This window comes from Procambarus clarkii, chromosome 5, assembly GCF_040958095.1.
Source record: "Procambarus clarkii isolate CNS0578487 chromosome 5, FALCON_Pclarkii_2.0, whole genome shotgun sequence".
NCBI lineage: Eukaryota > Metazoa > Arthropoda > Malacostraca > Decapoda > Cambaridae > Procambarus > Procambarus clarkii.
In genome coordinates this window covers 15495991-15515959 of record NC_091154.1, presented here as the reverse complement: position 1 = coordinate 15515959, position 19969 = coordinate 15495991, and the positions used below count along the sequence as shown (strand labels likewise).

Here is a 19969-nt window from a genome sequence, read left to right as displayed (position 1 = left end):
GAGCCCTCTTCTTTCAGCCTTGTTGGTTGTCTTGCTCGTTACTGTTGGCTCACTGTTGGCTCCTTTTCTGGCGAAGTCAAAGCTCCTTGGTCGTTGTTCCTTGGTTCAGCTGGAAGTGCATCTTGTGTTGTCTTTAGTGTTTTTTTCTGTGGGGAGCCCCAACGGCTCCCTGGAGCTTATCGGGCTAATGTATGTTACATTAGACCGAGACATTAGCTATGGAGTTCAGACCTACCAGGGACCAACGCCATAACCTGGCCTCTTCAGAGAGGTTGCAGGGAGCAATGGCCCTGGAATACTCCCTTGTGGTTGGGGGTTTTCCTTATCTGCCATCGACCGGGGTTAGATGGTAAGAAACCAAAGCAAAAAGCCGAACAGAGGTAAAAACTCCCTACAATCCCAAGGAAACAAGCAATCAATCAATTATCACACTCTACTGCCGTGCTGCTTGTCCGCGCAGCCCTTCCCTCCCCAAAATGGGGAGGAGGGGGGGTCCCGAACCTCACTGCGCCGTCTGCCTAGCACTTCAGTTCATAAGCTAGTGTCAACCGGGACAGACGCTTCTCTGGCCTCAAATTCCTGGGCAGTGTTTGCCCTGTGTGGTGTTCTCTGCTGTCTTGTGGTTGTGTGTGGTGGCCAGGAGTACCTTATCAGTGCCGGGGCTGCATGTGCTTATGGGCTTCCTTCCATAAGTGCTCTCGTGAGTACTGCCCCTGCGTGTCAGGGTTATCTCCCCTGGGGGCATTCGGAAACCGTGTAACACTGTAAAAGTGTTTGGGTTAGTTTATTTAAAATATATATAGAGTACACGAGTCACAGACAAGGATCTGAGAGGCGCCAGTTGTCTGCCTGAGATCTCACACCTCTAACCGTTAATGACCCCAAGTGACCTGAGGTCAGATCATGATAATTTCACCTTGCTTCCGTCTAGCGTATAATTGGAGCCGGGTAGCCTTCAAACATGCCGACGTTTAAGGAGTGGCTTGGTAGTGCCGGAGGCTATCTACTTGTGGGCGGAGTTAGCTACTAGGTTCCCCAATATAAACTCGGAGAGCTATCCAGCAAAAGGATTGACAGACAGAACAGCATCAAGAGAAGAGCAGACGAGAGCAGAGACGACGTCCCTATCAGGGAGGCTGTCGGCCGGCAAGGGCGGGAGTCTCTGTCAACTACAGACCCCCCCCCCCCCTCTCTATTCAACTTAGACTCAGTCCTCGGTGAGTGAACATTAAGGTGACTTGGTCGTGTTTTACAAGTGTTGTGTGATGATCAGGGGCAGTCAAGTTGTAGGGTTCTCAGATTCTTGGAGGATGACTCACTTTAAATATTAAACTGGAACATTTTAATTGAATTGCTAAATTATGATACTTCATGTGAAATATAATTATGAATTTATTATTTAAATTGTGTTTAACTTTGTTCCCTAGAGATTTTGAGTTGAGATGAGAAAGCCTCTGTAGTTACTGGTTTCATGGTTTAGAATGAGTACATGATAAAGATGGGACCATACTAATAATGATCTCTTGATAACATCTTTTGAGAATTTTGTGATACAGACAAGTTCCATTCCTTGTCTTGTATGTAATGATCATGAATGGATGGTGGCAGCATTTCGTCTTCTACTATCTACTCTTCTACTTCTACTATCTACTCTTCTCCTTCTACCTATCTACACCTCTCCCTCCACCCCCTCTCTAAACTCTCACTTTCAACTAATGACCCTCCTCGCTCCTCCCACCTCTCTCCCTCTCACCCCCAAGCCCTCACTAATTACTTCACTATTCATTTCTTTCCTTTCGTTTTCTCTTATACGTTTGTGGCAATGATTCTGTATTCTAGAGTTCTCTCTAGAGTTTCGGGTAACTGATCAAGTGACGGCGCCTTGTAGTCTTAGCACCTAGGTAGTCAAATACCTAGGTTACAAGGTGTTGAACGAGAGAGGTTGCCTTAGGAACTCTGGAGGGTGCTCTAGAATAGTTAGCTAACTGGGGACGGGATAACGGACAAGAGAGAGCTGTTTCCCCCGGCCTCGTTAGTTAACTGGGGGGTGGAATAATGGATAAGATAGAGCTATTTCCCCCACCCTCCGTTACAACCGTAGAGCTTCATTCGCTGCCGTAGAGGTTCTTGATGCTCGGCATTTACCTCATCCTTGGGGCCAGCTGGGGCTTGGGGCCCCTTGTTTGACCTTGGGTAGGGAGTGGTGGTGTGCTGGTTAGGGCGTCAAGGTGTTGAGCAATCTGCCACCTACGCAGCGATCGGTTCCTGTTGCCTCTGGGGATGGTGTACTTTTGCGGGTTTTTCTTTTGTTTTGTTTTTGTTTGCCGGGTGGGGGGTTCTGCTTAGTGGGACTATAGTTCCCCTGATACTGTTTTGGTGGCCCTCTGCTAGGCCCCCGTGCTTGTACACATCACAGGGGTTTCAGTGTTATCATCTATCCCATGTTAGTTTTGGTTTTTTAACCGGTTAGCAACACCTTGCCTGGGCTTCCCACAGTTGTTACCCTAGGGGCCCCTGGAAATCCCTGTCGGGGCTCGGTGGATCCATGGATGCGTCTCCAGAGTTCCAGCCTGCCTTGTGCGGGTTTAACCCTTTAACTGTGCGGCCTATAAATATGACACCCCCCCCCCTCCCCCAGTGCGCAGGAAATAAATTCTCTTGAAAAAATTATTTTGTTTTTTTAAAGTGTCAAAAACCCTTCCTCCCAGTATGGGTATGTCAAAAAAATTTCAAACTTGTACTTACTTTGGCTGCTATGGGGTCCGTAACTTGGCGCGTGACGTCATCATTCCCCGTTCGCCCATGAAGTAAGCTCCCGGGGCCGGTGGGGCGCCCGGGTTGCCGCGATTATATTTTTGTTCATTTTTTGTGCACGGTTCCAAATACATTTTATTTGTTTTTACGTGCTAATCCTATGTATAATGAACATGTACACTATATTATGGCAGTAAAACATCCGTACTGTCTGAGGACACTGTGTTACGTGCATGACACTTGTGTACACATATGTTGCACATCTTTACCATGTATCATGCTAGTTTATGTATATATACACTCTATTTACACACTATACACTGTCACACACTATATACATTCATCATCAACACACTCAGAACACCGCGAGTGAGAGGAGCCACACCCAGCCAGCCCTCCCTCACTCCAACATCTTACTCGCCAACATTGCTCCTCCCACCTGCTCCTCCCACCATACTGTTATTGTATTAATTACACGATTTACACATGTTATATATACCTATCTACATGTTTTATTTACCAGAACTATGCAAGTAAGCTGGTATTGTGTCCAAACAATACAATGGCCACCATACACTGCATGACAAATCACACAGCAGACAACGCTACGATTACGACGTCACCTCCCTCACCAAAATAGCTCCTCACAACATACTCCTGGTGCTGTTATTACACTATTCACACACACTGTATATACCCATGTACACGTGTGTTCCCCATAGCGAACCACGAAGCTAGTACAGTGAGCAAAACAAGAGTTACTGCCACACAGTGAGGCTACCTCAATTCTCTCCCTTCCTCCCTCCCTCCCTCACCAAAATTCCTTCTTCCTACGCACAATGCTCATTATAACCATAATCCTGGTCACTAATACCTGTAAATGAATAATTGGTTGTGGAGGATTTGCACGCCCGTGGACATTTGGCTTCAATCTTACGTTTCTTTTCCCTTTCTCGAGCTGTCTTCTGCCTGGCTTGAGGAGGATGTGGAGGCGTTGAGTGACGGGTCTTTGTCTGGGGCGCTGATTTCAGCAGCTAGGGCGTCGGCTGCATTGCACAAGTTTATTTTGAAAAGGAACCTAAAAAGTCGTTTGAAGATTCCTAGATGGACGAAATAATGCTGTGGTGCTGTGGCTAGCGCTGTGAACATCGTGAACAGCATAGAATCACTGATATTCGAACATTGTACCCAGTCATTATCACACTCGGGCTCTTCTCTAATACTATCATGGCTAAATAAAACAGATTATATATATATTTTGATAATATTTGGCGATGCTGTGGTCACACGCTGAACAGCAGTGCTGTGCGCTCATGCTGCGAGCACCAGCCGTGGTTGCTCACTCACTACTGAGGCTCTGACACCCGGCAATGTGGACTATGATTTTTTTTTAAGATGGCGTCTGTTTACAAGAGCCCTGAGGAAGCTGATGTGAACCCCATGTAGCCGCGGGAGTTTTGAATGGAACGTGAAAAATAAAAACACCTGGAGGCGTGTTGCGCACCTGAAGCCTGGGCCTGCAGGCGCGTTGCGTAGTTAAAGAGTTAAACGTTGCTGTGTGCCCTTGTCTCAAGGTGACAGTCACCTGTTTTGCCTCCGTCATGCAGCCTGTTGGGTCAACAACACATTTGACCCGGAGTCTTGTGAATCGTGTTCTCTGCTTGTGCTCCAGTTTTATTCTGATGTTGCTGTTTGGTTCCCACCCGGATGCCCCGAGGCTGCCCTGTTTTGGTTTTAGAGACCCGGACCTGAGGGCGTTAGTCGCTTCGACTTTGGCTTTTTCCGTGCTCCCTGGTCCTTCCCCTGTGGTTCATCCTGCACCTCCCCCCCCCCCCCCGTTTATGGCTCCCAAATGTCTGAGGGTTTTCGATTCGGCACAGGGTTTAGTTGGTAAAAGAGGCTCGTGTGGCTTCGGAGGCTGCCCCATTCAGGTCAGAGACGTAGGCATTTGAGCCGGTTCCTCCTGCCGAGGCTTCTGGGTTCCACCAACAGGCCCCCTTCTTGTCTGCCTTTCCCCTGGATTTTGCCTTTTCTTCGGGGGTGGAGGGTTTGGAGGACGGCTCTGCCCCGGGTCCCGACGTGGGGAATCTTGGGGCTGGGGAGGAGTCGACCTGGGGGCCTTGGGCCCCCTTTGACCCCCACTTGGGTGCTTTTGCCTTCCTTGCAGGACTTATTGTTGCAGGGGGAGGGGGTTTCTTACCCCCTTCCCTGTATTAGTATGATTTGGGTTCGGTTCCAGGCACCTTTGGGTACGTCGGCTCCGTCTTTCCAGAGGTTTTCTACTTCCCATATCACCACAAAGGAGGCTCGGGAGGCTCTTGCTGCATACCTATTGCGAGACCCAGTTTATGCTTCTGTGACGGATCCATCCTCTTTCGAGTTCGGTTCTTCTTCCCGCTTCCCGCGTTTCGAGGTTCCGAAGTCTTCCTGGCTGGCAGACTGCCCATTCTTTTTTGTTGAAGGCGTGGCATGGGTTCTGTCGGACCCGCACGCTTGATTGGCGTGAAACTTCTACAGTTCTGCAGGTTTACCTGGGGGGCGAGTTTGAGCACCTTAATGCATGCTTGTTCACTCTCGTGCTTTCTCGGGATGTTGGCCTTTTCCAGCTTCACATGCAGGTTCCTCTTCTTTCGGCATCGTTGGTTGTGGAGGATTTGCACGCCTGTGGACATTTGGCTTCAATCTTACGTTTCCTTTCCCTTTCTCGAGCTGTCTTCTGCCTGGCTTGAGGAGGATGTGGAGGCGTTGAGTGACGGGTCTTCGTCTGGGGCCTATGTAGATAGGTATATAGAACATGTGTAATAAGAACTATAGCAATATGGTGGGAGGAGCAATGTTAGCGAGTAAGATGTTGTAGTGAGGGAGACTGGCTGGGTGTGGCTGCTCTCACTCGAGGTGTTCTGAATGTGTTCATGGCCAAATGCTCCTATTGGCCCATACGAGGCAGCTCCTATTGGCCCATACGAGGCAGCTCCTATTGGCCCATACGAGGCAGCTCATATTGGCCCATACGAGGCAGCTCCTATTGGCCCATACGAGGCAGCTCCTATTGGCCCATACGAGGCAGCTCCTATTGGCCCATACGAGGCAGCTCCTATTGGCCCATACGAGGCAGCTCCTATTGGCCCATACGAGGCAGCTCCTATTGGCCCATACGAGGCAGCTCCTATTGGCCCATACGAGGCAGCTGCTATTGGCCCATACGGGGCAGCTGCTATTGGCCCAAACGGGGCAGCTCCTATTGGCCCATACGGGGCAGCTGCTATTGGCCCAAACGGGGCAGATGCTATTGGCCCATACGAGGCAGCTGCTATTTGCCCATACGAGGCAACTGCTATTGGCCCATACGATGTAGCAGCTATTGGCCCATACGAGGCAGCTGCCATTGGCCCATACGAGGCAGCTGCCATTGGCCCATACGAGGCAGTTGCCATTGGCCCATACGAGGCAGCTGCCATTGGCCCATACGAGGCAGCTGCCATTGGCCCATACGGGGCAGCTGCCATTGGCCCATACGGGGCAGCTGCCATTGGCCCATACGGGGCAGCTGCCATTGGCCCATACGGGGCAGCTGCCATTGGCCCATACGGGGCAGCTGCCATTGGCCCATACGGGGCAGCTGCCATACCGAAACACCAGGTGGTGTTTGTTTATGGTCGGGGTGCGGCTCGCCGATGACTACCCCCTATCCCACGTGGGGCGTTTAAATTATAGCACTAGACACGAAAACAGCTATTAATGTATTGCGTGGTTTCGGTTTTGTTACTGAAATCATCTATATATGTATTGGGTGGTTTAAGGGTTAAGGGTTAATGTAAAATAAAACTTGAAAACTGTTCAAAACCTGGTTATGGAATGTTTTTATTTGGGACCCTTTCCCAATGACCTTTCTAGCTCCTCAAGCTGAATTCTAATATCACCAAGCTTCAGCCCAACAGTCCTCCAGTAGACCCCAAGCTGAGCTCTGGTATCACCAAGCATCAGCCCAACAGTCCTCCAGTACCCAAAGGCTGAGGCTTGGTGGTACCCAAGCCGAGCTCTTGTATCGCCAAGTCCTGGCCCAATGCTCCAGTCCTCCAAGACTCGTCTCTTGCCTAATAGAAGCTAAAACCAGAATCTGGATCACTCTACAAGACAAATTGGAGCTTGAGAGATCATAAATCAACCCAAAACAGATAACAATATAGGTGCAAGAAAGGAAGCAACTGCTCAAAGAAAATTAGCCCCCCCTTCCCCCTATGACAACGAGGCAAATGATTGTTGCTGCTGGGTAACTTGCCCTCATCCTGTTGTCCCTGACCACCATTAGAGGGCAGCCCACATCACCTGGGGTTTCTGCAAGCCTGTTTGCTGCCCCCCCTCCCCCTCACTTGGGAGATGTCTTTTTGAGAAACCCCAAAATCTCTTGGAGGTGTGGGACAGGGCAGGGGCGGAGCTCTACAGGGTGCCTACCCGCAAACAGTATTTCATTATGTTCGTTACTTCATTTCTATTTGAATGGCCTCAGTAGGTCCCCGAGTTTACTCATAATGATGTCTGGGTTTTATGTATGGAAATCAGAAAAGCCAGATAGGACTTGCCTGTGGAAGAACAGCAGCAGGAGAGGAGGGCCTGGGGCAAAGAATAGCAGCCATAACAACCAAAGGATATCCAGCAGGAATGAGAGGGCAACATCATAAGAACCTGCAGAAATCTCGAGCCTGTATATTGGCCATGGGCAGAATGACAAAGAAAGGCATCAAAGCAGCAAACATGCACACAGCCATAGAGCAGGAACAAATAGCGAACTAGCCGAACCAAACAACCACACAGAGAACCTTAGAAAGGCAAGCCTTGAAATGTGAGAAAGAAGGTGACAGTGCTTCAACCCCAGGCCGATTTTCCTCCAAGGGGGCCCGATGGCTAAGTGGACAGCGCTCTGGGTTCGTAGTCCTAAGGCTCCAGGTTTGATCCCCAGCGGAGATGGAAACATGGGCAGAGTTTCTTTCACCCTGATGCCCTGTTCACCTAGCAGTAAATAGATACCTGGGAGTTGGACAGTTGCTATGGGATGCTTCCTGCAGATGTGCAACAAAAAGGAGGCCTGGTCAAGGACCGGGCCGCAGGGACGCTAAGCCCTGCAATCCTCTTAAGATAACCTCAAGAAGATAATCCCCTATGTGTGTGATGAGCATGAAAAGAAGTCTGCTTTTCTGTGGGGAGTCCCTACTGCTCTCTGGAACTATTGGACTGATAAGCTATATATTAGTCGGGGCATCGGTCAATGGAGTTCAGCCTCCCGGGGACCATGGCCAGAACCTGGCCCCTTCAGAGAGGCAAAGGGAGCAATGGCCTATAGAAGCCCCCATGTGGTTGGGGGCATTCCATGTATGCCATCGACCAGAGTTGGCACCCAGAAAGGTAGGCATAACCAAACAAATTCCACTAGGTAAGAAATTGCGACAGAAAACTGAACAGGGAGGAAGAACCCCTAGAACTTAAGGAAAAAACAAACAAGCAAATGTCACACATCACCGCCGCACCGCCTGTTCACACTGCTCCCCCATGCCGGTTACCCAAGTCATTCAGTTCGTTGGCTGATGTGCTCTTGGGCGGACGTCGACTCTGGCTTCAGAGTCTAAGCAGTGTTTATCTTCATGGCGTCCTCTGCTGTTTGTGGTGTGTGACCAGGTGTACCTGAAGTGTACTGGGGCTGCATGCACTTCGGGCAGCCTTTTCCAAGTCCCCTTTGAGTACTACTCTTGCGTGTCAGGCTTATCTTCCCTGGTGCGTTCGGGACACCATTTTCATAGAGGTTTTTGCTGCTCAGCATTTACCTTGCCCTTGGGGCCAGCTGGGGTTTAATGTCCCTTGTTTGGCCTTGCGTAGGAAGTGGTATTGTTGCTGGTTGGGGCATCAAGGTGTTGCGCAGCCAGCTTACCTATGCAGCGGCCGGTTCCTGTTTTCTCTGGGGACGTACTTTTGTGGGATTTTTCTTTTCATTTTTGTTTTATGTGGCTATAGGACCTCTTATAATATTTTGGTGGCCCTCCACTAGGACCCTGGGATTGTACACGTTGCAGGGGTGTCAGTGTTGTGATCTCCCGCTTTGTTAATTTTGGGTCTACCTAGTTAGCAACACCTTGCCTGTGCTTCCCATAGCAGTCAGCCAACGGGCCCCAGAAAACCCTGTTAGGGCTCGGTGGACCTATGGATGCGTCTTCCGAGTTCCGGCTCGGGAAGACTTCGGGGGGCTGCCCCATTCAGGGTGGGGATAGAAGCATTCAAGCCTGTTCCTTCTGCTGAGGATTCTGGGTCCTGCCAGCAGACCCCTTCTTTACTGCCTTTCCCCTGGACTTTTCTTCAGGAGAGCTCGCATTTTGGGGGCGGTTTTCGCCTCCGCTGAAGTTTTTATCTTCCCATTGCCATTCTCTCTGTTTTGTTCTTCTTTCCTGCCCTGTCTGTTCTACTAGGACTGGTTGGGTGTTAGTCTCTTTGCCCGGTCTTGTGTTTGCTGTCTGTATTGGGTACTGGGTCCTGGGTTTGGCGAGTTTACTGATACTGACACGTTCCTGTGTCAGTGCCCTGTTGGTTCTGCTGGCTCCCCTGCCTTCGGCCCTCTGGTTTCGGTACGTTTTTCTGGCTGTTTTCGTCAGGGGTTTTGCTGGGTCATGGGTCTGGCCCTTCTTTTGTGGTGCGTTTTCTGCTGGCAAATATGGTGGTTTGGGCTCCCCCAGATTCTTTTCTAGGTTCCTTTGGGTTCTTCGGTTTTGTTACGGAGGTGTTTTCCTCTCGGGTTTCCCTGTGGATGTTCAGGTGATCCTTGGTAGTTGCCTCCTTTGCATCCCGGACTAGCCTCTTCTAGGGTTTCGGGGGTCTTCCTGGCTTGCAGCCTGCACTCCTTGGATCTTGGCAGGAGTTTTGTGGTCGTGCTGGGGCTCTGGCTTTGCTTGTCGAGGTGGACCTTTGGTGCTTCTTTTGTGCCAGTGCCTCCTCCAGAGCCGTCTTCATCCATTGGCAAGGCTCTGTTCACAAGTCGGCTTCTTGCTTTTCTTTTTTCCTTTTGTTATTGTATTTCCATTTTTGTTTCTTTTTTTTTTCTACCTCAGAGGGGGTAGAGCTTGCCGGGTTTGGGTTCCTGGTGAACTGGCGGAAGTCCCATCTGGTCCCCTCCCAGGTTTGGACCTGGCTGGGTCTTGTGTGGGACTCTTCGACCACTTCCTTGTCTCTCCTTCCGGAGTCTCTCCTTCCGGAGTCTCTCCTTCCGGAGTCTCTCCTTTGGCTGTGGTCCCACATGTGCTTGTTTCTGGGGGGCTCCTGGATCACCCGGCAGTTGCAAGACTGGTCAAGGAGGAAAGGGGGCATTCCTTTACCTCTTTCCTCCAGTTCAGCTGTTGCTCCAGGTCCTACCTCGCTTGGAGACTTACCACGAGAGAGAGAGAGGCGTCCTCTTGGCTCCATCGTGGCCAAGGTTCTGACTGTGGTCCCCGGTAGGCCTAGAACTCCATTCACACTGATGCCCAAGTCTAACGATATACACATCAGCCTGGATAACTCCGGGGAGCCTCCAGGACTCGCCCAGAAAATGGTGTTTCATTACATTCAACGCTGTTTTATTTTGTTTTGTCTGTTTCATCACACTCACCATCACAAAAGTCTGCTGCGATTCCTGAGAGTCTGATGAGCATGGAAAAAAAAAAGTAGCTGCAATGTGTCAATAACCACTGTGTTGCTCAGGCTCTAAATACAGTATTCCCCCTTTCCCCCCCATGCGCTGGAAATAAATTCTAGGCAAAACTTTTTTTTGTTTTTGAAAATGTTAATTACTCTTCCCTGATCTTCCCCTGATATGTAAAAAAAATCAAAATTGTACTTACTTTGGCCACAATTGGGTCCAGAAAATGGGGTGTGACGTCACGATTTGGTGGTTGCCCATGGCTTAGACTCCCAGGGGCAGTCGCTCGCCAGCTTCAACATGCGCGAGTTGCCACAAATATATTTTTGTTCATTTTTTGCGTACATTTCCAAATACATTTGTTTTGTTTTTCCATGCCATATGTATAATGAACACGTACACAATATTATGGCAGTAGAACATCTGTACTGTCCCAAGACGCTGTGTTACATGCATCACAAATGTGTCCACATATATTGCTCATACATCCAATGTTTCATGTTCATTTATGGATATTTACAACATATTTACACACTATACACTATCACACACAATATACATGCACTATCAACCCACCCAGAATTCCGCGAGTATGAGCTGCCACACCCAGCCAGCCCTCCCACACTCCTCCAACACAGATGCAACCAGTACTACGCCACCTCCCTCACCAAAATGGCTCCTCCCAACATACTCCTGTTGCTGTTATTAGACTATGTACACACATTGTATATACCTACGTTCATACGTGTTTGCCATAGCGAACCACTAAGCCAGTATGGTGAGCAATACAAGACTGCCACACACAGTGACATTACTTCGATTCCCTCTCTCCCTTGCCAAAATTCCTCCTCCCACAATACTACGCACAGCGCTACTTATCACTACAATCCTGCTAATATCACAACCCGGGTCACTAAATCCTGTAAATGAATAACTGACCACAAGTTTATTTTGTAAAGGAACATAAGAAGTCATTTGAAGATTCCTAGATGGACGAAATAATGTTGTGGTGCTGTGGCTAGTGCTGTGAACATCGTGAACAGCATTGATTCATTGATATTTGAACATTGTACACAGTCATTATCACACTCAGGCTCTTCTGTAATACTATCAGGGCTAAATAATAGCAGTTACATATACATTTTGACATTAGGCAATGCTGTGGTCACAAGCTGAACAGCAGTGTGTGAGCTCATGCTGCGTGTGCCAGCCTTGGTCACTCATTACTGAGGCTCTCGCACCCGGGAATGTTGCCAATGATTAAAAAAAAAACCAGCGTTGAATGTAATGAAACGCCATTTTCTGGGTGAGACCCGGAGGCTCCCCGGAGCTTTACCGGCTGATATGCTAATGTCAGACTTTGGCATCAGTCATGTGTATGGAGTTCTAGGGCCTACCGGGGACCACGAGCCAGAACCTGGCCCCCTCAGAGAGGCAAGGGGAGCAATGGCCTATAGAAACCCCCGTGTGGTTGGAAGCATTCTGTGTCTGCCATCGACCGGGTCAAGCATCCAGAAAGGTAAGCATTCCAAAACAAACCCCTATTCTGGTGAAAATTGCTACCTAAAGTCGAACTAGTGGATAGAACTCTTCAACAGAAAACAAGGAAACTAGTATGACGTCATACGTCACCGCACCGCTGTCTGCGCAGCTCCCCCCTCCCCGGGAGGGGGAAGGGGGAGCCCCAGACCTCCCACGCCGGCTATCCACCCATCAGTTCTGAGGCTGGATGTCAAAACACGCAAAAAATGCCGACCGGAGGGAGGGAGGGTTGCCGGGGAGCCTCCGGGTCTCGCCCAGAAAATGGCGTTTCATTACATTCAACGCTGGTTTTCTGGGGGGAGCCCCGTCGGCTCCCCGGAGCTAACTACCCACAGAGGAAGGTCAAAGGGACAGAACCGGGAGGCGGATGTTACCTATCGTTCGTTACGGCTCGTGACCCTACAGCAGCCAAACTTTAATTACGTCTAGGGATACCACTGCTGCTCTCTAAAGCGCGTCACCAGTATAACCCCTTGATAAGTAATGAGCACATAAATAAAACTCTTCCTTTAGGACTGAAGAATAGATACAAAATATTATATAGATATATATTCAAGACAGTATAATATCAAAACACAGATGGTTAAGTTAACTTATACAATAAATGAAAGTATTGTCATTGCACGTAATATATAATAGTAAACTATGGCACAACAAGAAATAACAGACTTATCTCCCACATGTTACTCCTCCTGGTTCCCCGAAGCTACTGACTCTCGCTCTGGCGCTACCCACATTCTCACCTCCCGTCTGCCTCATCCCAGGATGAGGGATGGAAACTAAGGACTTTTTAATATTTTAAACTAATTGAACAACCACTTGTTCTCAAAACACACAAGAATGCAATTTACAGATAATAGTTACTTACAAAATATATAAGTACAATGCCACCTGTTTAATTACAGAAGATGAACCATTTCCTAACTAAATAAAAGTGACATCTGGAACTCTCAACTGAACAGGTCCAGCTTTCCCGTATCAATCAGGTAATAGACGTGTGCAAAGGCAACCGCGCTCTTGTCCACTGACGCTGCCACACCATACGACAATTTACCAAACACAATGTGTGTACATATACATGCAATGATAAAATAAAATAATATTTATTTTAAATTTATATACGTATTCTGCTAGGAGTACGTAACAGCGGACACCACGCGCCCCCCAAGGAGGCGAGACAACTGGCAGCAAGCGCCAACCCAAGGCGCCACAGCCCCAAAAATCCCGAGAACAACACGAGAACCACGAGCAGCAAGGCCCCTGCACGAACACCAAAAATCCATGCCCGAAAGACCGCAAGGCCACATCGCTTAGACGGCAGCAAGAGCAGCGAGGCCACGAACGCCACAGGCATGAGGGAAGAACACAGGCAGCTTAGCCGCAAGAACACGGCTGACCACCCGGGACACTATCACCCGCGAACTAGGAAGAACAGAACTGGAGCAACGCAAAACGCGCTCCGGACCCAAACGTCGTGGCACGCAAACAACAGTGGAGGGCCGCCACTGAACACAAACGACACACCCCCGGCCCGACCAACGAAGCACCAACAAACCCTGGACCCCTCTAGAATGCAGCAGCCCCACCCCGCGCCAGAAAAGATGGAGACTGCTGCCACCAAACAACCAAAACGCTAAAACCGAAGGAGCAAGAAAACTCAGCGACTCGACCCCCAGAGGCAAAGGCCCAAAGGAAAGAGCCGTCGAAAAAACACACCGGAACCGAAGGGGCACTACCAACCGAGGAGAAGACAGAGCACGCTGACCAGTGACCAGGATGGTGCAAGCGGCGCACGAACAGGCCGGAGGTGAAACGACGCACAAGACAGCTGACTAACGGTGCAGAAGCAACACCAAGACCGAAAGCAAGCTGAAGCGGCTCCGCCCGCGCCGCACGAAAAGAGGCGACAGTATGTGGCAAGACGACGGCCCCCAACCCCCACCAGAAAACCAAGCCGAGAGTAAACCAAGCTAACAAGAGTAACCACCTAAGAAGGGACAGGAAAAGGAAGGACCGCCAAAATACCCCATACTGCCGCCAAGAGAAGCACGCAGGTGGGACACCTACCACGAAGCCACCCGACCACCAACCGGAGGCGAGACCGCGAGGCAGAACATAAGCAGCCCCGACAAGGCCCCTCCGAGCCCAGGAAAAAGGCGGAGCCGCGGGAAGATCTCGGGCGCAACCACCGAAACCCAGGCGGCACAAGGAGATGGAACGTCTGCCGAACAGAAAAACTCCCCAAAGCATGCAAGCCCGCCAGGAGTTCAGAAATGACGAGTCCGACGCGAGACATCGCAAGACCCCCCCAAAAAAAAAACGGCAGGGCAAGCTAGGAAAACAAAGAAGGCGGAAGGGTTGCCGCCAGAACAGTACCCGAACCAACGGGTACGAACAACTGCAATAGACCGAGACAAAGAAGCACATCACAGGACACAGGCTGACCAACACCTAAGAACACACGCAGAACATCCCTGCTGCAGAGGAGGCAGGAAGAAAGAGCAGAAGCACAAAAACCCCAGGAGAACAACCAGGGGTGGACAATCAGGCAGGGACAGAAAAACCCCCACGCAATCCCCAGGCACAAAACGGCAGCAAAGTGCCACTCCACAACCGGACACAGGAACAAGGACACGCCACCGTGAAACACGGTACCAATGCACACGTGCAGCAGCAGCAACAGGCACCACTGCAACATGCAACATGTAAATAGCAACTCCCTTCCGCAAAGGCAGAGAATGGAGCAGGCAGACCCCAGACAGGACCAACGGAGACACGACAAAACCCTGCAGGCCCAGAAACCTGCACCAGGCGACCGACGGCGGAGAAACCCCGCTCGATACCCGCTGGATGAGGTACTGGGAGCTCTTTTACACCTGAAGCCCGGCCCAAGGCCAGGCTAGACCGGCCAGAGGGTGGCCCACCAGGCAGCTGCTAGGAGCAGTCCGCCGACCCACATACCCCCCACAACCAGGACGGGCCGGAACTGCCATACGAAAACAGGCTAGTGCGCCCTGGAAGTCCACGGACGAACCAGCAAGAAGGCTTATGCTCGCAAGTAGGTCGTGTAACAAGCACAGACCTCTGATGGTAATACAGTGTTCCCCAAATGTGCCAATAGCACCACTGCACTCCACTGGTACTATCCCGCAAGTTCTACCAGATAGGCGGGACCCAAGAGCCAGAGCTCAAAACCTGCAAGCACAGCCAGTAACCTTACCAGGTGAGTACAGAACCAAACCTGCAACCCCCACACCTCACAACATTAAAAAGGAGGGTCCCCTGAATGACTCCAGCATGGGTTGGACATGCACATGAGGGGGACAAGAAGGGTTGAAAAAAAAGGGACAGTCACTGGTGTGCGAACGGTCTCAGTCGTACAAAAATATACCTGAATAAAGACAGGTATATAAACACCGCATCCAGCGCCCGGCCAAAAGATGCCAGACCGCAGAAACTCACCTGGCGAATGGTGGCACGAACTTGACACGACTCAACCGTGCCCAGAAGACCCTGGGAGCACCGCCAGGTGAAGACACCAGAGCCGGACCCTGCTGGACCCGCAGGAGAGCAGGGAGAGGCGAAGGAGACGGTCCACACCCATGACGCAGGGAAAACCGCAGTGTCCTCCCCACAACTGGGAACCAGGACACCCCCGGCGCGAAGGGGCACATACCGCAGCCAGGGAGAGGAACGAGAGGCGAAGCACTGTAGCAAAAAGGGCGCAAAACACCAGCCCTGAAACACCGCCCGGACCAAAACAAACTCCGAACAAAGCTGGCCGAACCGCACACCCTCCCTGCGGGAAGACGCCAGCCAGGACTACTGCACGAGAAAAGTAGCCAAAAGAGGAAGCTGGAACAATAAAACCAGCCAAAGAAGCAAAGAGCCCAAACAGGAACCCAACCGGGCGACAAGCAGCCCAACCGGGCGACAAGCAGCCCAACCGGGCGACAAGCAGCCCAACCGGGCGACAAGCAGCCCAACCGGGCGACAAGCAGCCCAACCGGGCGACAAGCAGCCCAACCGGGCGACAAGCAGCCCAACCGGGCGACAAGCAGCCCAACCGGGCGACAAGCAGCCCAACCGGGCGACAAGCAGCCCAACCGGGCGACAAGCAGCCCAACCGGGCGACAAGCAGCCCAACCGGGCGACAAGCTGACAAAAAAAAATGCTGACAGGAGGGCGGGAGGGTGCCGGGGAGCCTCCGGGACTCACCCAGAAAATGGCGTTTCATTACATTCAACGCTGGTTTTCTGGGGGGAGCCCCTACGGCTCCCCGGAGCTACTTCACCAAAGACTACCTAAGAAAACAAGGGGACATACCCGGGAGGCGGTCGGTGAACCACTCCTCAACACGAAGTCGAGACAACAACCCAAGGACCCCTCCGGAAAGCAGCAGGCACATCATTCGCCAGAAAAAGGGAGAACGGCCGCAGACGAAGAAACCTAAGGCCACAACCATATGAGCCACTGCGCCTGAGAAGAGCATGAAGCTCCGCCACACGACCCCCAGAGGCCAATGCCAACATAAAGAGAGAGCCGAGGCAAAGCAAACCTGACCCCAAGGAGCCACAACCACCAAGCAGAAGAAAAACAGGAGAGCACCCCGTCCAAAGACCAGGACGGCACAGGTAGTGCACAAGCAGGCCGGAGGAGAAACAACGCACGAGACAGCCTGCGAAACGGCACAGAAGGAACATCGATACCGAAAGCAAGCGGCAGAAACCAAGGTGCCAGACCCAGGAACGGCCCCAAGCGCCTCTACATCCTCCACAAGCCAATCCTATGACAGCCCCAGGAGGGAAAAGAAAACGCAGGACCAAAACTAAAATGCCACAAGCGTGCAAGTCCACCGCCACAAGTGCAGCCGACAGGGAAGGAACCCGCTTAAGGAGCCGCCCCGCACCAACATCCCGCAGAAGGGCAGGAACGAAAAGACTCATTAAGAGGAGCAAAATCGCCCCCAGGAAAATGAGTAGCGCCGAGACAGCGCGAAGAGAAGAGATATGCACAAAAGAACAAAAAGGCCAAACACCCAGAAGCTGCCGGGAAGAGGACCCACAAGCCCTAGAAAGGACCGGAGGGAAGCTCAACCGAATGACGACAGACATACCAGAAAATGGGAAGGAGCTACACCGTCCCAAACCTTCGAGAACAAAAAGAAGCAAACACAAAGGACGAAGGCACAAAAACCCCGTCGCACCCAAGACCAAAAGTCATGCAGAAACCCCAAGAGGAGGTGGACATGCTGGAGAAGGCCCGTCCCGGAAAAAGGGGCGAAGACCGTAGAAAAGCACCCACCGACAGGACGGAAACAACGGGCACAATGGACAAGGAAACCGAGCCTAGGGAGGGGCCGACGCCCACAAAGCACGAGCGGAGAGGGGGAACGGAAAAAACTGAGCCACAGGGAATAACATGTTGTTTAACAGTGATAAATTCCAGGTACTCGGGTACGGTAAAAATGAGGACCTTAAACATAATACAGAGTACAAAACGCAATCAAATGTACCCATAGTAGGAAAACAGCATGTAAAGGATTTGGGAATAATAATGTCTGATGACCTAACGGTTAAGGAGCATAACCAAGCAAATATTGCGACAGCCAGAAAAATGATAGGATGGATTACGAGAACTTTCAAATCCAGGGATCCCATCACAATGGTCGCACTCTTCAAGTCACTTGTGTTGTCCTGTCTTGAGTACTGCTTAGTACTCACTTCCCCCTTCAGAGCAGGAGAGATTGCTGAAATAGAGGGAATACAGAGAACATATACGGCACGCATAGACGCAATAAAGCACCTAAATTATTGGGATTGTCTCAAAGCCCTCCAAATGTACTCACTAGAAAAAAGACGAGAGAGATATCAAATAATATACACCTGGAAGATACTGGAGGGCCAAGTACCAAACCTACACAGTAAAATATAAACGTACTGGAGTGAACGATATGGAAGAAAATGCAGAATAGAACCAGTGAAGAGCAGAGGTGCCATAGGCACAATCAGAGAACACTGTATAAACATCAGAGGTCCGCGGTTGTTCAACGTCCTCCCAGCAAGCATAAGAAATATTGCCGGAACAACTGTGGACATCTTCAAGAGGAAACTAGATTTATTCCTCCAGGGAGTGCCGGACAAACCGGGCTGTGGTGGGTATGTGGGCCTGCGGGCCGCTCCAAGCAACAGCCTAGTGGACCAAACTCTCACAAGTCAAGCCTGGCCTCGGGCCAGGCTTGGGGAGTAGAACAACTCCCAGAACCCCATCAACCAGGTATCAACCAGGACGGTAGAAGAAATGTGTGCAGTGTAACAGGCAATCGAAGGAAACACATTAGGCAGCCCAACTTGGGCTGACCCCATACACAGCCCCAAGAGCAGAGACGAGAGCGCCCATGAAGCACAGAAACCTCTCGACAGGCAAACGACAGGGAAGAGGCGGAACCAAAGAGCCAGAACCCAATCCTGCAAGCACAAGGAGGCGAGCACAAAACACTCTCGACACAGGAAAACGTACCACCGAACAGGCACCCCCACCGTTGCACTGCGGAACAAGGTGGAGGCGGGGCCCCGAACTTAAGCAAGGTTAGACAAGCATAGGAGAGGGGCAGGAGGAGTACAGGCAGGAGCCGCCTCGGAAGGGCCAAGAGGCCACCCGCAGACACCCCTGAACCGAGGAAGGAATCAGGTGGAGAGAACAAGAGCTGCTCAGTGTGGGTTAATAGCCCTGCAGTAGGCACCTCGGGTGATACGGGCCACGTTCTCAAGCACGTATGTACACCCTCTCCTACTGCCAAAAACAAAAACAGCGTCAGGACAAAGGAGACGCCAAACCGCACCAACTCACCTGCAGAACATAGGCGCTGAAGGGCCATGACACAAGCTTTCGAGTCCGTAGCCGCCGGAGGCGGCCAGGGCGCCCATGCTGGAGAGGAGGGGAGCAGCGAAGGAGGCTCCCCACCCCAGAACGCAGAGGAAAAATCTCGTGACTTCCCCCACAGCGGCACCCCAAAACACCCCCCAAAGCAACGGGGCATGGATTGGATTAAGAAAAGAGCGAGAGGCGAACACGCAGGAGGTAAGCCGCAAAGGACGACCGCACCACAGGCGTAGAGATGCGGTTAGCCGAAAACCTTCGGAAGACGGAACCGAAGAAACCACAGGGACACGGAACCGAACCCGGGGAGGAGCAGAACCCAAGCCCAAATCGTACGCAGAGGGGGGGAAAAGAAAACCCCACTCCTCGCAACAGCAAGCCCCGCTCAAAAGGACGGAAATCCAGGTGGGGCGCAATGGAGCCTAAGGCCCCCAAGGCCGCTCCTCCCCAACCCCAGGAGCCTCCACACCAGGCCCCGGGGTCGAGTCGACCTCCAAAGCCCCGGCCCCACAAGAAAAAGCCGGGGCAGCCGAGAGAGCTGGAAGAGAAGGGGCCCACTAGTCAGACCTCGGAGCATCGGCCGGAGGAACAGACTCGAATGCCTCCGCAGCTACCCCTGATGGAGCAACCCCCGAAACTGCCCAAACCTCAGAACCTCTAGCCCCGCCCCGACCCTGAAATCTGTAGATGCGTAGGGGCCGGAAGCAGAAGGGGGAAAAACAAGGAGGGCGTGGAAGAACCAAGGCCGAAGCGACCAAAACCCCCAAGGCTGGGTCCCTACACAAGCGGGGTAGCGTCGGGGCGTCCGGGGAAGCGACAAACCTGAACGCGTTGCAACATCCTACCCTGCAACGCGCGAGCTGCCTGCACCCACGGGAATTCATCAGCAGACTGGGTGAATGGAGTCACGAACAAGCAACAAAGCCAGCAGGACTCAAGGGTCGAATGTGTCACCGACCCAACAGGCAGCATGACGGAAGCAAAAACAATGAGAGTCACCCCGAGACAAAGGGACAGAGCAACCCTCAGCTCGCACAAAGCGAGAGGGGACGCAAGGGTCTCCACTATCGGACCTGAGAGCCCCCGGGGGGTTTCCCAGAGCCCCTAGACTGGGTCTGCTAAGGGTTATCCCAGGCAGGG

The 19969-nt window shown here is 51.5% G+C and overlaps 1 protein-coding gene across 1 annotated transcript in view; it reads right to left on the bottom strand.

Annotated features, from left to right (window-relative positions):
* The window catches only part of LOC138373553 (DNA-binding protein Ets97D-like), a 514987-nt gene that overhangs the window by 454605 nt on the left and 40413 nt on the right, over nucleotides 1–19969 (bottom strand). The window lies entirely within an intron of this gene.